The sequence below is a fragment of the Myodes glareolus genome, chromosome 6 (assembly GCF_982192425.1).
Source record: "Myodes glareolus chromosome 6, mMyoGla1.1, whole genome shotgun sequence".
NCBI lineage: Eukaryota > Metazoa > Chordata > Mammalia > Rodentia > Cricetidae > Myodes > Myodes glareolus.
The window spans coordinates 76,244,344-76,264,136 of NC_142031.1; the positions used below are offsets into that span (position 1 = coordinate 76,244,344).

Consider the following 19,793-nt stretch of genomic DNA (forward strand, 5'->3'; position numbering starts at 1 on the left):
ACCAAGTTTTACACACCAGTCATGGAAAGTCAGTTCTTTCTCCATTGTCCTTAGCACATTTCAAAATGTTTATTATCATAAGAAATTAGGTTTCATTGAGTTTTTCTTCAATAAATTTATTTTTATTGTTTCTCTCCTGCCCTATTTCTCCCTCTGTTGTACCTTTCCACCCTAAGCAGCCTTTCTGCTTTCATATCACATATGATCTTTTGTTCCCTTCTTTTTCTTTCTTTTTTTTTTTCATGGTCTCATCATTTATTTGTTACCCATATAGACTTATTTTTGACTGGACTCAGACTTAGAAGTAGAAGCTCTCAGTGAGGACAGCCTTTGCCTCTTGGCAATCTGTTCCTGGCGCTTTTCTTTGGCTTCCTTCATTCTCTTGGCCAAAAGTTTAGCATATTCTGCAGCCTCCTCCTTGTTCTTCTTTGTTCGTTGCTTCTTCAGAGCAATACGCCGACGTTTATGTTGCAGGACACGTGGAGTCACAAGACGCTGAATCTTGGGTGCCTTGGTCCTTGGCTTCTTACCTTCTTTGTTTAAAGGCTTTCTGACAACATACTGGCGGACATCATCTTCTTTAGAAAGATTAAAAAGCTTTCGGATTCTGCTAGCTCTTTTAGGTCCCAACCGACGAGGAACAGTAGTATCTGTCAGTCCAGGAATATCCTTCTCTCCTTTTTTTACAATAACCAAGTTGAGAACACTCAGATTGGCATCCACAATGCATCCTCGGACAGACTTGCGCTTCCTCTCTCCAGTTCTCCTTGGTCGATAACAAGAATGCCCCTTACTCAACAGCAGACGCACTCTGCCATGGGTCAGGACACCTTGTTTCATGGGAAAACCTTGTTTGTCATTGCCGCCACTGATTCGGACCACGTAACCCTTCCACTCTTCACCCAGGGCATCGGCAGCCACTTCCGTGGCCATGCGCTTCTCATAGAAGGTCCGAAGCTTGCGTTCATCGTCCACTTCGATGAGTTTCTGGCAGCCGGTGGCAGGGAAGGAGATATTCAGCTTCATCTTCGCACAGCCGACCGCCCAGGAGGCGCCACGAAAAAGAGCGTTCCCTTCTTTTTCTGACACCCTTTCACACTTATAATCTTATACCAGTTTCCTATTTATACCCACTCTCATACTTTTCTTTTTCTTTAAACATACTTATAAAAGTCAAAAGTTAGGATGCAGATATGAGACAGAACAGGTGATTTTATTGTCATTTTGAAACTAGGCTACTATAATTAATTTAAAACTGTCCAATTATATCTAGTTACATAAATTTTCTTTACAGATTAGTAAAATTCCATCATGTATTCAAAATTTTCACATTTTTAAATCAATTTATTTGTTTATGGACATTTAAGCTAGTTATATTTCATTGCTAATATGAATAATACGGCAATAATTATGGGCGCACAAGTACTTATGTGGTATGATATAGCCATCTGGGTACAAGTCTGGAAGGGACATATCTGATTTTTATGGTAATTTTGCTTTTCATTCTTTGAGGAACATCCACACTGATTTCCATTATAGTTGATCATGTCTAAATTCCCTCTAGATGTAAGTAAGAACTTCTTTTTCTCTTCATTCTCTTTAGTATTATTTTGTCATTTTATTTATTCATCATATATATTTTGACTTTAATGAGATGGAATATCTAGAGGATATTAATGACTGCTGAGATATGGAAAGGTGCTGCAATAGTGTAGTCACTGGTAAGATACCCAATATTCCTGTAAAATCTCCTCACCCATTATTACTTTTGGCAGTCCCTATGAAACTTGTTGGGTCACCAGAAGTTAAAAAAAGAAAAGAAAAAAGAGGGATTAGTTTGGAAGACAGGGTAACGGTAGGAGTCTGTTAATGGACCAAGCAGTGATTTAATTAATAGAGTTTCTGTGTGATTATTTTGGGCTTAACCTAGCCAGGTGGTAAGAAACCAAACAAGCAACCTCCTTTCTACAGAAGTAAGGACTAGAGAGGATAGCAGTGGGTGAATTCTATTAAACAAATTATATACAAATAAAAAAGTCATACTACAACCCAATATGCATAAATATATAGCAATAACAAAAATTATAAAACCACATAAATATAGAAAAGTACATTGAAAGAAACTTTCCCATATTTTCATTAAAATTATATATATATTATAATACACTATATGCATCACATATTCATATACACATATGGACACACATTAATATATACACACATATGTTTAAATCAAGGCTTTGAAGTAAGTGGGATGTGAACCAAAAAATTAAAAATAAATCCAAAACAAACTAAATTAAAACAAACCAAGATCTTAGGAAGTTGCAAGGAAGTGGGACATCAAAGGACAGCTGGATGTATCGTTCTGATGATAACATCAAAATGAACAACAATAGCAATGACTGCAATAACAATATTAAATATCTGACCTTTTAGGCCTTGAGAGTGTATCTCATATCTGGAGGACGAGATGATTATGGCTTTTGTAGGGTCTATGATCTGATCTTAATTATGACTTTTGGGGAGTTTATTATTATAGTTTTAAGTTCTGTGTCTGTGAAAATTTAGGAATTTCCTAGATGTATTTTCTAGATCTATTTTCTGCTATGTCATTCATCTTCCACTTGATTAGTTGTGATTCTTAGATCCCGACACATTCATTCATTACCAGGTCAAGCCCTCACTTGCTTCACAGATTATATCATCTGAAATATCCTTAGCTAGATTTTTCAAAATTTCTTTGTCTTTATCACATGTAAGATATTAATATCAGCAAACCACACCTCAAAAATCAGATGTTAGGATCAGTGAAATTATTCAGATGTGTAAATAATTTAGCATTTTATGTGTACACATAATTTGCTTTTGATAAATATTGCATTTTTTGCTGGTTATTATAGATAGAATCTGGTTATAATAGACAAAGAAAGAAAGTTATTTAGAAAGATTATTCTCAAAGCAGTCTCCAGGCCTCTAGTAACAATACAGATATTCTTGAGCCCCATTCAGTGCTGCTGTAAGTAAAATGCTGAGGATGAGGGTAGAGTCCAGCAATTTGCATCTTCAAAACCTTCTAGTTGATTCTAAGGAGTTAAAAATTGGGAACCATTGCTTTGATCAGTTTAGGTATCCAGAGATCATCTTTTAAGATATTTATTTATATATTCTTGACTTATTTTTATGTGTATAAGTGTTTGTCCTTCATGTATGTATATGAATTGTATGTGTGCCTGGTGTCTTCAGGGGTCAAAAGACGGAGTCAGATCACCTGACTAGGGAGGGATGTGAGTCATCACATAGGTGATGGAAACCTCAATTAAACCTGTTTGGAATCACCCTCACAAGATATCCCCAGAAGTTTACTCCCCCAGTGATACTAAACTTCATCAAGTTGAAAAAAATTAAGATTATTGCTTGATTTTTAAGTAAATCCACTTTATTTACTTCTATTCTTTTATTATTAGAATTATAGTATAGTTCCATGACGTCTTTCTTTCTTTTCTATCCTTCCAATTCTCCTATATACCCTTCCTTGCTCTCTTTCAAATTCATGACCTGTTTCATTAACTTTTGTGTGTGTGTGTGTGTGTGTGTGTGTGTGTGTGTGTATGTGCATGTATTTCTAAATACATATAACCTGCTAAGTCTATATAATATTACTTGTTTTCAGGGCTGACCATATGTTATTAGTTAACCAACTGATGGACTGTTCAACCTCTACAGCAGATGAATGTTGGAATAAAATTATTTAAAGATAGAGAGTCTATATGTAAAAAATTGCCTCAGGAATCACAGTCTTTCATTGCTTAGTAATGGGACATGTTCAGAGAATCATTCCACTAATTGGTTTTTGTTATGTTGCGATTGTTTGATGTATTTATGTAAACTGGGATAGAGATAAAGGATCACATGAGTAATTGAATCTTATATATCACCACTATATATAAACTATCTGTAACTCCAGTTCTGACACACTTTCTGGCATCCATAGGCACTGCAATACATGGTGAGCAGATATACACACAGGCAAAACACCCATAATAAAGTTATGTAAAATAAAAATCAATATCTTAAAATGAGTCAGATTATGTTTGCACTATAAAATGACAGGAAGAGAGGAATAATTAGACCGAGATCAGAAGACACCAGGCATCATGGCTAGGTTCCTAACTTTCTTGTGGTGATAACTTCATGATTTACTGCACATGTAGAAATCATCAACTTGTGTATTTAAGATTGTCCATTATACCTCAGCAAAGCTTTAAGAAGTAAAATGTTTTCTGTATTCTGGGCCTAAATTCTGGTAAAGAATAACTCTACCCAAATGGCAACAATGTGCCTTTACAGAGGCTGTATTTTCTATTCTTCACATGCACTTAGGTGCGTATTAGATGCAGATGAAAGAAAGACGTGGCAGGACTCCAAAAGGGCTTTGTTTGCATCATTGTTCCTTCATCCTCTGAGCCACTTCCCCTCTTTAATTCTTTTCCTTCTCTCCTTTTATCTTCCTATCCTTCCCCAAAGTCATCAGAATGTTAGAGACTACATCTGGTCTTGCAAAAACAATTTTGCAGTGCAATTAAGCATTCCTCACTTTATCTCCCTAGGAAGTTGGACACTCGTGTGATTATTCGCATAATGGATGATAGTCAACATCCTGACCCAGGTGTGTGGAGGCTGGCTAAGAATCATGTAGGCAGGAGACACTGGTTCCTGGCACACAACATGAAGCTGCCTCTCGTTCCTCAGTCTGTGCAGAATAAGAGCAGATGCCTCTCTCTAGGGTGACCAGCAAGCCCTGCTCTGGCCAGCTGACAAATGAACCTGGCAGATTGCTGTCTGCTTAAATAGTTATGTGACTGGAGCCGGCTCCAGGCTGTAGGAAGAGAATCAGAAACTCTGACTTGATGGGATTCTTTCAGGCTGAAGAAGTACTGTTTAGGATTCATATCCATGCCCCTTTCAGCTTGTTTCAGACAGCTAGAATGGCTCACAGACATTTCTTTCTAATAGATGGCATCCATTATCCTGTACAGATATAAAAACTGACTACAGCATCTGAATCCCAGGCAGATAACTTGGTAGATTTTGTCATCTTTGCTATTAAAATGCATTTTATATTTTTTAGAAACATCTGTGTATATCAGTAGCAAGTACTTTACTTACTACTAGGGTTTACTAATTGTTTTAGTTTGACTATTTTGTAGCTTTTTAGAATGAATCATTAATTTAAAAAGGGTTATTAATTAAATTAATAATTAAATTAAATTATTATAGTTAAAAATTTGAACAATAAGCTCCATTGAACATTTTGAAACTACTATATTTTCCTCGAACTGGTTTGTTTTAAAATTGTTTCATTCGAGTCTTTCATTTATTCTCTAATGAATGGATATATAAAAAGAATATTATATAAACTAGCTTTCTTTTTATTCTTCTGGCTTAACTTTACAATGTATAGCTACAAATTGAAAGTCTGTTTCAGGTTTTTCTTCTCTCCTTAAGCTGTTCTGAATAGTTGAGCAGAGATAGCTCTTCATCTCAGAAACTTTAATTAAACTATTCTGTAAACAAGCATGTGGCAGTACTGAGCAGGATCTTAATTTGATCACATTTTCTGAACAACTGTTCCCAATATTTCCTTGGAGAGTTGAAGATCAGGATGATCTATGTATGCCCAGTTGGAAGCATGAATGTGGATGTTCCGGGATCTTGGATGATTGTGACCTCCAGTCTTTTGATTCCAACACTAAACTGCTATGGCAGGGGGAGCACATAACTTTTGGTATTTTTCATGTTAATTTCCTCACACAAACTTATTTATATTTATGTATAAATCTTCCAAAGCATTTGATTTTGTTTCAATATAAATCTTGTATTGCTCATGAATTTGCCAAGGAAACGCCATTTTCTCTCTTTCCCTAGCAGCAAACCTCTAGCACATAGCTCCTCTGGTCTTCTACAACTGTGGTCTGCTTTCTCAGTGTACCTTGTCCATGTCTTCTGTTAACAGACACCAGTGTAACAGTAGGTCCTGATGTTATATACAGTCTCACTCTCTCTCCTTCTCCCCCTCCCATCTCTTCTAACTCTCTTATTCACTCTTCCTTTCCCTCTCCTTCTCAGATACAGACTATTAGAATTTTCAAGGCTTCAATAATTTTGTTATTATCTCTATCTTTGAATTATGAAAAGAAAGATTTTTAATGGCTCTTTGGGTTGCTGAACAATGTACTTTGATCATCTTTACATCTCTTCTTCAATGATTCCCAAATCCATTCCTCTTTCCTAGTTACTACCTAACATTTTTGTCTTTGCTGCTGTTGTTTTTCTTTTTCTTTTCACCACCTAGGACATTTTCTGCTACCCAAATATTCTTGAATTCATGTTTATGCATTGAAGCATGGTAAGCTTACCAGAGAGAACTGACCCTACATCTCTCAGCAGCTATTAATTGCTCATAGGTCCATAGCATGTAGGGGTATAATTTCAAGCCCAGCTCTCTTCTTCATTCTGGGATTTGGTTTTTTTTCGGCCTTACACAGGTTTTTCAGGCAAAAGTATAACTTCTTTGATGTCAGAAGATACTGTTTCCTTATAGTCATTCATTACCTCTGGTTCTTACATTATTTCTACTTGCTATTTGGCAATGATTTCTGAGCCCTGGAAAAAGGTAATGCAGTATATAGGTTTCTTTTAGGGCTATGAATTTGGCATCCTCTTATTTTCCGTGTCTTGGTTAGTTATGGGGTTCTGTGTTAATAACTATCTACCGCATTTGAAGATTTTCTGATGAAAGTTGAAAAATATGTTAATCTACCAGTATAACTATAAGTCTTCAGGACATTGCCTAATATTACATTAATTTAGCAAAATAACAGTCAGAGGTTCTCCCCTAGAGCTGATGTGCTCTTCAGTCACAGGTTCTAGACCTAATAATAACAGTGACAAGTGGTATCTTCATCTGTGGATAAATCAGCAAAAAGTTGGTTACTTTCATTTAATTTTACCACTATTACAACAGTTGGCATGTCTTGTAAACCTAGTTATTCTTATTACTTGCAAGGTTTACAACTGTGTAAAACTGACTATTACTTTTCTCTTTTAGGAGATTGCAAAGTACCTTTTAGGACTGTAAAATCAACACAGTATGTAGAAAATTCCAGATCAGTACCAGCTTGATCTTTTTATATTATATGACTCAAGTATGCCATGTCTTCTGCAACTGGGTCATACTGTTAGAGTTTGTTCAGGACCAAGTATATTGGCAATATCTATGCTCCTCAATGTCTAACAACTAGAAAAGAAATAATACATTCCTGGTTCTGGACTTTTTGTTAGTCCATAGTGTGTAGTAGCAGCAAAGTTGTCCCATAATACAGTAACTTCATTTTAAATTTTGTGTTTGTGTGTGTATGCCTGTGTGTGTCCATTAGTAGAATTTCACAATGGTGAGAATATTAAGCATCATCTTACAACCTGGGGTCTTTTCTTTGATTTTTTAAATATCTAGGATACATTTTGGACAGAGTTATTAGTATGACCTAACTGGTTCTTAATGAAACAAAATCCACTCACCAAGGGCTAGCAAGATGGCTCAGCAGATAAAGGCATTTACTGCCAAGCAGCCTACCTGAGTTTAATCCACAGAACCCAACATAAAGGTAGGAAAAAGAAAACAAACTCTTCAGTTTTTGTTCTCCATACATATGTTGTGGCACAAGCACACACACACACACACACACACACACACACACACACACACACATGAATACATCCATATTTGTTGGTAGAAGTCTCTGTCTTGAATTTCTTGCCAATTTCTTGCTCATAATCTTGATTCTTCCATGGACTCTTTCTCTAGACCTAATCAATATGAATAGAGCATGATGGTTTCCAAACCCAGCTCAGAAATTGGGGTCACCATCAATTTTTAAAGGTTTTTGTCTGTATCATTTTGTATATCAACTGTCTTTGAACTACAACATTGTATTTAAGAAGTCAATTTAAAGTGAGATTATATTGGTCCTGAATCAATCATTACAAATGATTGATATGCAATACGATGAATTGTAATATGAATTGCAAAAACCTTGTGGGATTCCTTTCTGTGTGCTGTGAATATGTTTTATTGCCGTTGGTTAAAAAAGAAGCAGTTTCAGTCAGTGTATTAGCAGAATAGAGCAAGGTGGGAATTCCAAGCATATAGAGGAGGAGACAGTAGGCAGTGTCATTGAAATACCATGTAGCTTCTAGAGAAGACAGACTCAAGCTGCCAGCCAGAAACATGATAAACCACATGCCTCATGATAATGCACAGAATAATAGAAATGGGTTAATTTTAAATGTAAGAACTAGCTAGGAATGTACTTATGCTATTGACCAAACAATACTGCAAATAATATAGTTTCTGTGTGATTATTTTGGGTCTGGGCAACTGGAAACAAACAAGCAACCTTCGCCAACAATAATAGTCCCAGGGAATTATCAACTGGTGCCGAGAGAGAGTTGACTTTGATTGAAGAAATATTACAGGAGTTTCATGCGAATCATGGTGATCTGAATCTTAACTGTATTCTGGTCATATTACCTTCCAAATATTCCCCTGCAGGAATTTAATGCAGAGGAAGATATTATCTTAGAATACATCATTTTAGCACATAAATCAAGTAAAAAAAATAAAAACTTATGTGTAAAATGTCTTTGAGTTAATTATAAAAGGAAAATTATGATCTTGTCAATTAGCTGGAATAGACCCAGCAGAAATTTTAGTGCCTTTTATTAATGATAAAATTAACAAATTATGGGAAGAAAATCAACCCTGGCAAAGAGTTTCTAGTAATTTTTGAGAGAGATTAACAATAGTTATTCCAAAAGTGAAAGAATTTTACTCATAAAATAGAGCTAATTGGGTCCTTCCTTGCATTGTACAGGACACACCAATAACTGGAGGCCCTACATTCTATACTGATGCAATTAAATCAGAAAAGGCAGGTTACAAACGAGAAAGTATAAGTTAAGTGGAATTCAGTCCTTATGATTTTATCTAAAGTCAGAATTATATGCTATTCTCATGGTACTAAGAGATTTTAAGGTACCTCTCACCATAGTTATCTATTTGCAATATGCAGCAAGAGTTGTTTTGCATATTTAAACCACTGAATTTACACCCGATAATACAGAATTGCCTTCATTATTTGTTCAGGTACAAGATATAGTTAGGAAAAGACATCATCCCAAATACGTAACACTCATCCTTTTCCATATGGATCTGCCACATCTTCAAGCACAAGGTAACCCAGAAATGATCAATTATTGATTGGAAATGTATTAAGGCCTCAGAATTTCATAAAGCATTATGAAAATAGCAAAGGTTTTAAAAAAAGACATTTTCATTATATTCAATAAGCCAAGGAGATTATAAGAAAATGTCCTACTTGTCCTTTATACAAGCAAACACCACTACCTGAAGGAAGTAACCCAAAGGGTACTCAAAGAAATTAAATATGGCAGACAAATGTGTTCCAGTCTGTAGAATTTGGAAAACTAAAATATGCACACACACCAATGATATAGATTTTCAGTGGTCAAATTCCTTGAGTTTAGAAAAGACTGACTTGGTAATCACATATTTGCAAGAAGTTATAGCCATCATGGGTATACCTGCACCGATAAAACCAGATAATTCTGCAGCATATGTCTCTAAGAAAATGAAACAGATTTTTGCTTATTATAATATGAAGCATACTACAGGTATACCACATAATCGTACAGGCAAGGCAGTTATACAAAGATAGAAACAAGCTTTAAAGAGTATGTTAAGTAAACAGAAAGGGGTGAAAAATACCCCTGGAAGTAGATTGCATAATGTTTTATTAATTTTTAATTTTCTATATGCTAAGAAGAAAGGAACAACAGCTTCAGAGAAACATTGGATAGTAGGAAAAACTACAGGATTAAATCAGTCAACATACTTTAAAGATGTACTGATCTCAAAATGAAAATCAGGACATGTGTTCCATTGAGGAAGGGGTTTTCCTTTTGTTTCCACAGCAGAATAAATCTATGGAGACCTTCAAAATTGATAAAGATTTAATTTGTTCAAGAGATGACTCTTAAGTAGAAGAGATGATACTTCATTAAACACCATGGTCTTTAATATAAACTAACCTATAAAATTAGTAAAGGCTTTTCATTTAATCAGATATAATTTGCCAAAAGCAGTCTCCCCAAAATTGGTGTTGGGGAAGGGTTTTGTTTCTGCCTTTTTAGGAGAGTAAGAGTATCCTATCCAACTAAGAAATCTGAAGACTCATGAACAAATGAGGCATCTGAAGAAAAAGAACAAATCACTAAGAAAAAAATATTTCAAGAAGTAAATTGGTCTATTGATATATCACATTTATAACATCATAAAATTTCTTAAATCTTCCCAAATCTTTGTTTCTGCTGTTCTCTACATACATATAATGCCAATGGTTTTTTTTATAGTGCCAGTCCAATTAAAGACTGTAGCTGGCATTGGAGTTGGAGTGTGGCTCTCTCCTTCTCTAAACCCAAGCATGCTTAGTAAAATGAAAATCAAAATCTTTGTCTCATGTCAGAAGAGCCATGACAGAAGGAAAACCAAAAATAAATAAATAAATAAAATAAAGACTATTCTAATAAAGACTATTCACACAATCCTTTGGTTTTATATTTACCCTTTAACAGCTTTTCTGATGGCATAAGATTTATAAGACTATATATATAAACTTTTATCACAATATTAATAACCATATAGAGTAATAACAATACTTTTATAAAGTTTCATCCACATTTCTGTTCATGATTTCAGGTTTGAACCTCTATCAGTTTTCTGAAGTGGCCCATGAGCATTCCTAACAATGACCTTTGAAGTCTCCGTAAGGAGGATGGGGCCACACATTGACAACTCCTCCAGGACTATGATAATACCATTCAGCTGAAAACACCATCTAAGGATTGACTTTAGACAATAAACTGCTCAGGAAAATTTCTAGATGGCTAGCTGAACTGATCAAGCATAACAGACTACTCTAGCCAGGACTTGAGACAAGTCCTGCATTTATTATACATAGACTGGACAAAAAAAATGATACTGCTACCTCTTCCAGGATTTGACAATTAACTCATTTTTTTTCATGATCCTGTAAAGGTACTTTTGCCACCAAGCAGCAGGAAGAAAATTTAAAAATATGATGCTCACATTCCCAAGTGGTGTGATGTGGTAGGTTGTTTTTAGTCATTCAATGGAATATGGATATTTATCGTTGTTTAGAGAAGTAGTTACAAATAATTATTGGTAATGGTCACTAAAAAAACTAAACAAAGGAAAATAAATTTGAGATTCTTGTTTTGAAAGTGAAAACTAAGGGCTGATATAGATATGATAGCGTAAATGGGTAGATAATTGAATCTACTCTGAAAAGAAAAAAAGGTAGGATGTAGATATGATAAGATAAAAAGGTAGATTATTAAATTTACTTTTAAAAAGCCACTAGTTTTACATATTTTACATTGGATTGGACTTTTATTTATTGTATACAAATTTTGTACATTGATAAAAATTTGAGATTAATTTTGTTAAAATTTTTTGTAGATATTTTTCTAATCTTGTTCAAGGTATTGTACCTATACAGGTCATTTAACAATGTAATGCAACTATCTAGTCATTGAAAATTATTATTTCCAATTATTTAGAATAATAAGGAAATGCAATTTCATAATTAGTCATCTATTATAATTGAACTTATAGTCACATTGAGTATATTTTCAAGGTGAAACACAGATATGTTTTAGATTACTGTATGTTATTGTGTTGTCTTTGAAAGATGGAGCAACAGATGATAAAAGATATTCCACTATAAATTTTGCTGGATTAAAACAACCTACATATTTTAAAATGCCTTGACTTCAAAATAAATGTCAAAAAAGAGGTTTTGCTTTTGTCATCACAGGGAATGAAAGGTTGTGGATTTGTTCTCGGTTAAGAAAAATAAAGTCTGAAGGAAGAACCCCTGAAAAATCTTCAGTGGGAACAGTTGGACCAGATGATCCAATGTTTCAGAGCACTCGTGTTGCACTTTCCCCTTCGTTCTACATCTACAACAGCTTCAAAACTGCTGGGTGAGATGATCTAACCTCAAAGAATACTCCACTCAGGACTTTACCATCATCCTAAATTTTCTTTGGATCCCCATAAGATTATCAACATCCCCAATCAACAGGAAGTAGACTCAAAAACTATGCCAACATTAATTATGGATTTTTGTCTTTGTTTAGAATGTTGGTTACAAGTTGTTCTGGATAACTGTCAGAAAAAACAATAAAAAAGGTGATTAGATTTAGGGTTTTTGTTTTGAAAAGAAAAAAAGAGGAAATGCTTTGAGATGCTTTTGTATACTATAAAGATTTGTTACTCATATTGATTTAATATAATGCTGATTGGCCAGTAACCATGCAGAAAGTATAGGAAGGGCAACTTGACAAAGAAAATTTTGGGCTGGAGATTCAGTCACCAGCCAGATGAAAAGGAAGTAAGATGAGGATTCCTCACTGTGAAAAGGTACCAATCTACGTGGCTAAACAAAGACAAGAATTGCGGATTAATTTTAGTTGTAAGAGTTGGCTATTAATAAGCCTGAGCTAATAGGCCAAATTGTTTATAATTTATAAAAACCTCTCTGTGTTTCTTTGGGAGAGAATGGCTGCAGGACTGGGCAGGACAGAAACTTTTGTCCATAATCAGTGATCAGCAGTCAGACCTAAATATATGAAACAGCATATCATAGTGAAAGATATGCAGCTTAGTTATTTGACAAACACCTGTAGAAGAATAACATAAAGTCTAATATCATCTTTCTAAGAAGTGGAATTAATCATGAGACATTTCATTTGTTTAAAAGACACTAGGCTTCTAAAAAGTCTTGTTTCCATTTTCCAGGTCATTTTTTAAAAATTGTCTCTTTCTCTGTATAGATAGTGGCCTGATTATAGAATATAGATATAGAACAATGAAGCAATGAAGAAGAGTAGCAAAGTGTAAAGTGTGACAAATTCTGAAGTCTGTCCTTTGCTATGTCAACAGATATTATTTGTCATTTATTTGTTCTTAATGGTTGTAAATTTAAGAGTAACTAAGTTTAGAACTAAGATTCTTTATGAAATGTTTGGTTATTATTGTTAGTTCTTTTGCTTGTAATATCCTAGCCTATTTTTGAAGTGCCGATATAACAAAAAGTGCTTCAGATAAAGCATGTTGAGCTAATGTGATGATATATTGATAAATTGCATGTGTAGATTTGAAGATGTATGCCCAGCTTCAAAATTGCTGCTCACACTTGCACTTCCATGAAGCAAAGATTAGTTTTTTATTTTTTAAGAGTTAAGAGGATTAGAAGCTCATCTCATTTAGTTTCAGGATGAATTTTGAATTGTGTTTAAGTTTATAAGTAACTCTAATGAAAAATCTTCCTAATACCATATTTAGAGGTTATGAACACTCTTTTAAAATTTCTCTTCTTATTTTTTATTGTTATTTTATTACTTTAAAAAATTACCAATCCAAATTCCCACTTTCTCCCCCCATTCTCCTACTTTCCTCCCACATCCTCCACACACCCTCCTCCACCCCTTCAATCTTAAGAGAGGGCAAGGCACCCTGTCCTGTAGGAAGTGCAAGGCCCTCCCCAGTTGAGCAGGTATACATCCAAAGAGAATACGATCCCAAAAAGCCAGTACATGAAGTAGAGACAAATCCCAGTGCCACTGTCAAGGTCCCCTCAGTCTGCCCTAACTGTCAACCACATTTAGAGGGAATAGTTTGACTCCATGCTCATCCATTTCTAGTCCAGTTGGAATTGATAAGCTCCCATTAGATCAGGCACATTGTCTCAGAGGGTGAACCCCTCATGGTCTTGACTTCCTTGCTCATACTCTCCCTTCTTCTGCTGTTTAACTGGACCTTGGGAGCTCAGTCCAGGGCTCTAATGTGGGTCTCTGTCTCTGTTTCCATCTGTTTTTAGATGAAGATTCCATGGTGATAGTTAAGATAATCATCAATCTGATTACATGGAAAGGACACTTCACTCTTTATTGCTTAGGGTCTTATCTGGAGTCATCCTTGTGGATCCTGGGAATTTCTCTAGAGTCAGGTTTCTTGCTAACCCCAAAATGGCTCCCTCAATCAAGATATCTCTTTCCTTGCTCTCATATTTGTCCTTTCTCTATCTCAACTATCCCATTCCCTCAAGCTCTCCCCTAACTTCCCCTTCTACCCTCCTGTTCCCCTTCTCCCATTTCTCCTACCCCCCACCCCCATGATTCCAAATTCTGTCAGGCGATCTTGTCTGCTTCCAATATCCAGGAGGATCGATATTTATTGTTTTTTTTTGGGGGGGGGTGGTTCACCTTATTACTTAGCTTCTCTAGGATCATTAACTATAGGCTCAATGTTCTTTGTTTATGACAAGTATCCACTAATGAGTGAGCACATACCATATTCATATTTTTGGGGTCTGAGTTATTTCTTTCAGGATAGTGTTTTCTAATTCCATCCATTTGCATTCAAAATTCAAGATGCCTTTGTTTTTTTTTACTGATGAGTACTCTAATGTGTAAGTGTGTCACATGTTCTTTATCATTTCTTCCATTGAGGGGCATCAAGCTTGTTTCTAGGTTCTGGCTATTACAAATAATGCTACTATGAACATAGTTGAACAATTTTTTTTGTAGTATGATTGAGCATCTTTTGAGTATTTTCCCAAGAGTGGAATTGCTGGATCTTGAGGTAGGTTGATTCCCAATTTTCTGAGAAACTACCACACTGATTTTCAAAGTGGTTGCACAAGTTTACATTTCCACCAGCAATAGATGAGTGTTCTCCTTACTCCACATCCTCTCCAGCATAAGGTATATGGGTATTTTTGATTTTAGCCATTCTGTCAGGTGTAAGATAGTATCCCAAAGTTGTTTTGATTTGCATTTCCCTGATAGCTAAGGAGGTTGAACATACCCTTAAGTATTATTTTGACCATTTGAAATTCTGTTGAGAATTCTCTGTTTAGTTCAATAACCTAGTTTTTAAATTGGGCTATTTGGATTTTTAAGTCTAATGTCTTAAATTCTTTATATATTTTGGAGATCAAGCCTTTGTCTAATGTGGGCTTGGTGAAAATCTCCTATTCAGTAGGTTGCCTTTTTGTCTTGTTGACAGTATCTATTGCTTTACAGAAGCTTCTCAGTTCAGGAGGTTTCATTTATTCATTGTTGCTTTTATTGTCTGTGCAACTGGGGTTATACTTGAATGGTCTCCTGTGCCATGCATTGAAGGCTACTTTCCAGTTACTTCACTGTCAGATTCAGTATTGTCAGATTTATATTGAGGATTTTAATCCATTTGGACTTGAGTTTTGTACATGGTGATAGATATGGATCTATTTCCATTCTTCTACAGGTTGAAATCCAGTTATGCCAGCACCATTTGTTGAAGATTTTTTCTTTTTTCCATTGTATAATTTTTGCTTTGTCAAAAATCAGGTGTTTATAGATGTGTGGATTAATATCCGGGTCTACAATTCAATTCCATTGTTCAACATCCCTGTTTTTATGACAAACCCGAGCTGTTTTCATTACTGTAGCTCTGTAATAGAGCATGATGTCAGGGATTATGATGCCTCTGGCATTTACTTTATTGTACAGGAATGTTTTAGCTATCCTGGGTTTTTTGTTTTTATATATGAAGTTTATTATGTTTCTCACAAGGTCTGTGAAGAATTTTGTTAGAATTTTGGTGGGTATTGCATTGAATCTGTAGATTGTCTTTGGTAGGATTTTCAGTTTTAGTACATTGATCCTTCCTATCCAAGAGCATGAGAGATCTTTAAATTTTCTGGTTTCTTCTTCAATGTCTTAAAGTTCTTGTCAAATAGGTCTTTCACTTCCTTGGTTAGTACTACTCCAGAAAACTTTAGATATTTGTGGCTATTGTGAAAAATGTGGTTTCTCTGATTTCCTTCTCAGCTTTTTTATCTTTTGTGGATAGAAGGGCTACTGATTTTTTTGAGTTGATCTTGTTTCCTGTCACATAACTGAAGGTATTTTTTAGCTGTACGAATTCTCTGGTAGATATTTTGGGGACACTTATGTGCACTAACATACCATCTTCAAATAACGAAAGTTTGACTTCTTCCTTTCTAATTTGAATTCCCTTGATTTCCTTTCATTGTCTTATTGCTATTGCTAGAACTCCAAGCTCTATGTTGAAGAGATATGGAGAAAGTCGACAACCTTTTCTTGTTCCTGATTTTACTGGAATCACTTTGAGTTTCTCTTCTTTTAATTTGTTGTTAGGTCTCGGCTTGCTGTATGTTGCTTTTATTATATTTAGATATGATCATTGTATCCCTAATCTCTCCAGTACCTTTATCATGAAGGGGTGTTGAATTTTGTCAAATGCTATTTTGGCATCTAATGAAATGATCATTTTTTTTCAGTTTATTTATATGATGGATTACTTTGATGGATTTTCATATGTTGATCCAGCTCTGCATCTCTGGGATGAAGCCTAACTTGATTAAAATGAATGATATTTTTGGATGTGTTCTTGGATTAGTTTGCCAGTATTTTATTGTTAATTTTTGCATTGATGTTCATGAGTGAGATAGGTCTGTAATTCTCTCAAGTCTTGAGGTTTTGTGTGATTTTGGTATCAGTGTAACTGTAGCTTCATAAAGAGTTTGGCAATAACCCTTCTGTCTCTACTTTGTGGAGGAATTTTTGCATTGGAATTCTCCATCTCTTCCTTAAAATGAGGCCAGTAGTGTCTTGGCTTCTTGGTCTGATCTTTGCTGTATCTGTATGAGTACTTGTGAGTTTTTCTTGGTCTGCCCTCTCTTAGATTCCCTCAGCACTGGAGTAGATTCTGTTGCTGGGTTCCAAGGACATCTCAGGTCCCCTCAGCACTTAAGTAGGCTATGTTACAGGGTTCCAAAGACCTTATAGGCAAAAAGGCAGGCTGGGGGGCAGAGTGGTTTGAGGGAAAGAAAGCACAGTAACAGGAACACTCGCTACTGGCTCTTGTTACCCTCAGCACAGGAGAAGGCTGTGTTGCAGGTTTCCAAGGACCTCACAGGTGAAAAGGCAGGCTTGGGGGCAGGGTGGGTTTTAGAAAGTCAAGCAACAGGAATACTCCCTTCTGGCTCTCTGATCCCTCAGCACTAGAGCAGGCTGTGTTCCAGGGTTCCAAGGCAAATTGCAGGCAAATAGGCGGGCTTGGGAGCAAAGTGGTTTGGGGTAAAGAAAGCCCAGCAGCAGGAACACACCCTGCTGGATTGCCAGAAAAGCTTAGGGAGTAGGAGGGAGCCTGAATTCTGTCCTTCTAGGAAGGTTTCAGAGAGTGGCACTTTCAGCTGTCCAGCAATGTAGCTGCTAATTCACCTCTCTAGTCCCCTCAGCACTGGAGCAGGCTGCATGCAGGGTTTGAAGGCTCTTTTAAGCTTTCTTATGTCAGAAAGAAGTATAGGTAAAGCAATTGAAAATAATCAAAACAACTATTAATTAAAATATTTTGAATTTTTTTTGTGTCTAAACTGTTTTGTTTCAAACACACTGCTATTCAAGCTCCTACTGAGTTTGCTGCATGAATGATTTATATGCATAAGCATTTACAAGTCCCTAACTCCTGAGAGAAATTATAAAACAGTTCTAACTTGGAGGTCAGTTACTGCAGGGTGATTCATTAGCTTCTTAATCAAATAAATATGGCTAAAACCATAGTTCTCAGGGGAGATAATAGGTCTGATAAACAAGTTTTGAATGTATGTACTGTAGCTGACCTCTGAAAGAAATCTGTCCTTGTAGGGAAAATCCTCTCTTTTCTTTATCCTTAAGATGATGCTCACAGTACCATACACTAAACCTAAACATTAATAGCTCTGCCAAATACTGCTTTTATTCTAGTTGCTTACAGTTAGCTACAGGCATTAGAAGCTGCTAATTAGCCCTGAAAATTATTTAAATAAATTCTAGAAAGTGAGTCAGCTTACAAAATTTACAGGGAATTGCATGTGTCTGCTTGCTCAGTGCTCAGTCTTATTTTCATGGCCTTGGAGCAACACATGTACACTGAATCTCATTCTCTTAAATATGAAAACAATCTTTATGTATTTCATTTAGTGAGAACATTAGGACTTCCTAATTAATAGATTTTTAAATTTAAAATGATATAATATAATAGATTCCTAGAACTCCCTTTTCTATGTGAAATTCTTTACTCCCTGATTACTTAACCCACCACCATTGCTTCTACTCTGGCCTAACTCTTGTTATTTCTATCTTTTTTAAAACATGTGTTTGGCTAATTTAGACACTCCATGAAGGTTAAATTATGTGACATCTTACTGTATATTTTTTCTTATCTAAATAATTGAACAATTCAAAAGCAGGATAAATGGTTCCATAGACATTTTCTCATAGAAAATAAATTACATGGAAAACAAACACATGAAAAGATTAATCATCATCCAGGAAATACAAATTTAAACAAGAATGGATATAATTTCTTAGATGATATGATGATATATAATAATTCATCTTTACATGTACATATGAATATGGGTATGTATTTATGCATGTTTGTATGCATACGTGGTACAAGTTTCTATAAAACCATTTAAAAAGGAACAATTTATACCATTGGTGCCTGTTGCTGCTACGGAAATCAGTGTGGGGCTTACTCAGTGAATTAAAAGTAAGCTATCAGGTGATACAATCTGAGTATTTATACAAAAGTATTGGCATCAGTATCTAGGGAAAATAGTGAGACTATCATTTGACGTGGTTTGGTCCTATGCTTGTTTCTTCTCAGTCCAGCTGGAATTGGTGATCTCCCAGTAGCTCAGGTAAACTGTTTCAGTGGATGAACCCTTCATGGTCTTGTCCTCTTTGCTCATTAGATACTGAAAGAGCATTTGACAAAATCCACCAACCTTTCATGATAAAGGTCTTGGAGAGATCATAGATACAGGGAACATATCTAATTATAATTAAAGCAATATACAGCAAGCCAACATCTAACACCAAATTAAATGGAGAGAAACTCAAAGTGATTCCACTAAAATCAGGAACAAGACAAGTCTGTCCACTCTTTCCATGTCATCTAAGAGAAATGCTTTTTTCTTAATAAAATTACTTAAAACTCAGGAATTGTCAAATTTCCTCATAGTATATTGTTTGTGGTTTTCTGTATGAATAGCATCTGTCCATTTAATTCCATTTTCTTGCCTCTGAATTTTCATTAAAATCCCTTTAAATAACTATAAATTTCTTGTGAAATGTTAGAACAATGTTTTCTATGACAGATTTTAGAGACATTAGAGAATACTGGTTTAGTTCTCTGTTCACCAAATAAACACCTGCAATATCAACTCATCTACTATTTGATTAGGATGTTAAAAATAGATTTTTTTTGTCAGAATACCGTATAACATGAGTGCAACAGAGGAGACATTATCTTCATTACCAGCATGTAATAGGAGTCAATATGAGAGTTTCGTGTGGGAGGTCCTTCTGACTGTGTGTTTCTTTTATTGGTTAATGAATAAAGAACTGCTTTGAGCCTAGGGCAGGGAAGAACAGAACAAGGCAGGGAAAGGTCGGCTGTATGTGGGGAGGTGCTGTGGGAGTTCCTTCAGCTCCTTCAGCCAATCGCCGCTGAGTTACCAGCCCATTGGGGCGTGGTCTCTCTCCCTTTAAAAAAAGCAGCGGCTGTCCTC

At 35.4% G+C, this 19,793-nt stretch overlaps 1 pseudogene; it reads right to left on the bottom strand.

Moving 5' to 3' along the window:
* Positions 1–217: 217 nt before the first annotated feature.
* LOC148121855 (small ribosomal subunit protein eS6 pseudogene) lies at positions 218–1,068 on the bottom strand (annotated as a pseudogene).
* Positions 1,069–19,793: the final 18,725 nt, after the last annotated feature.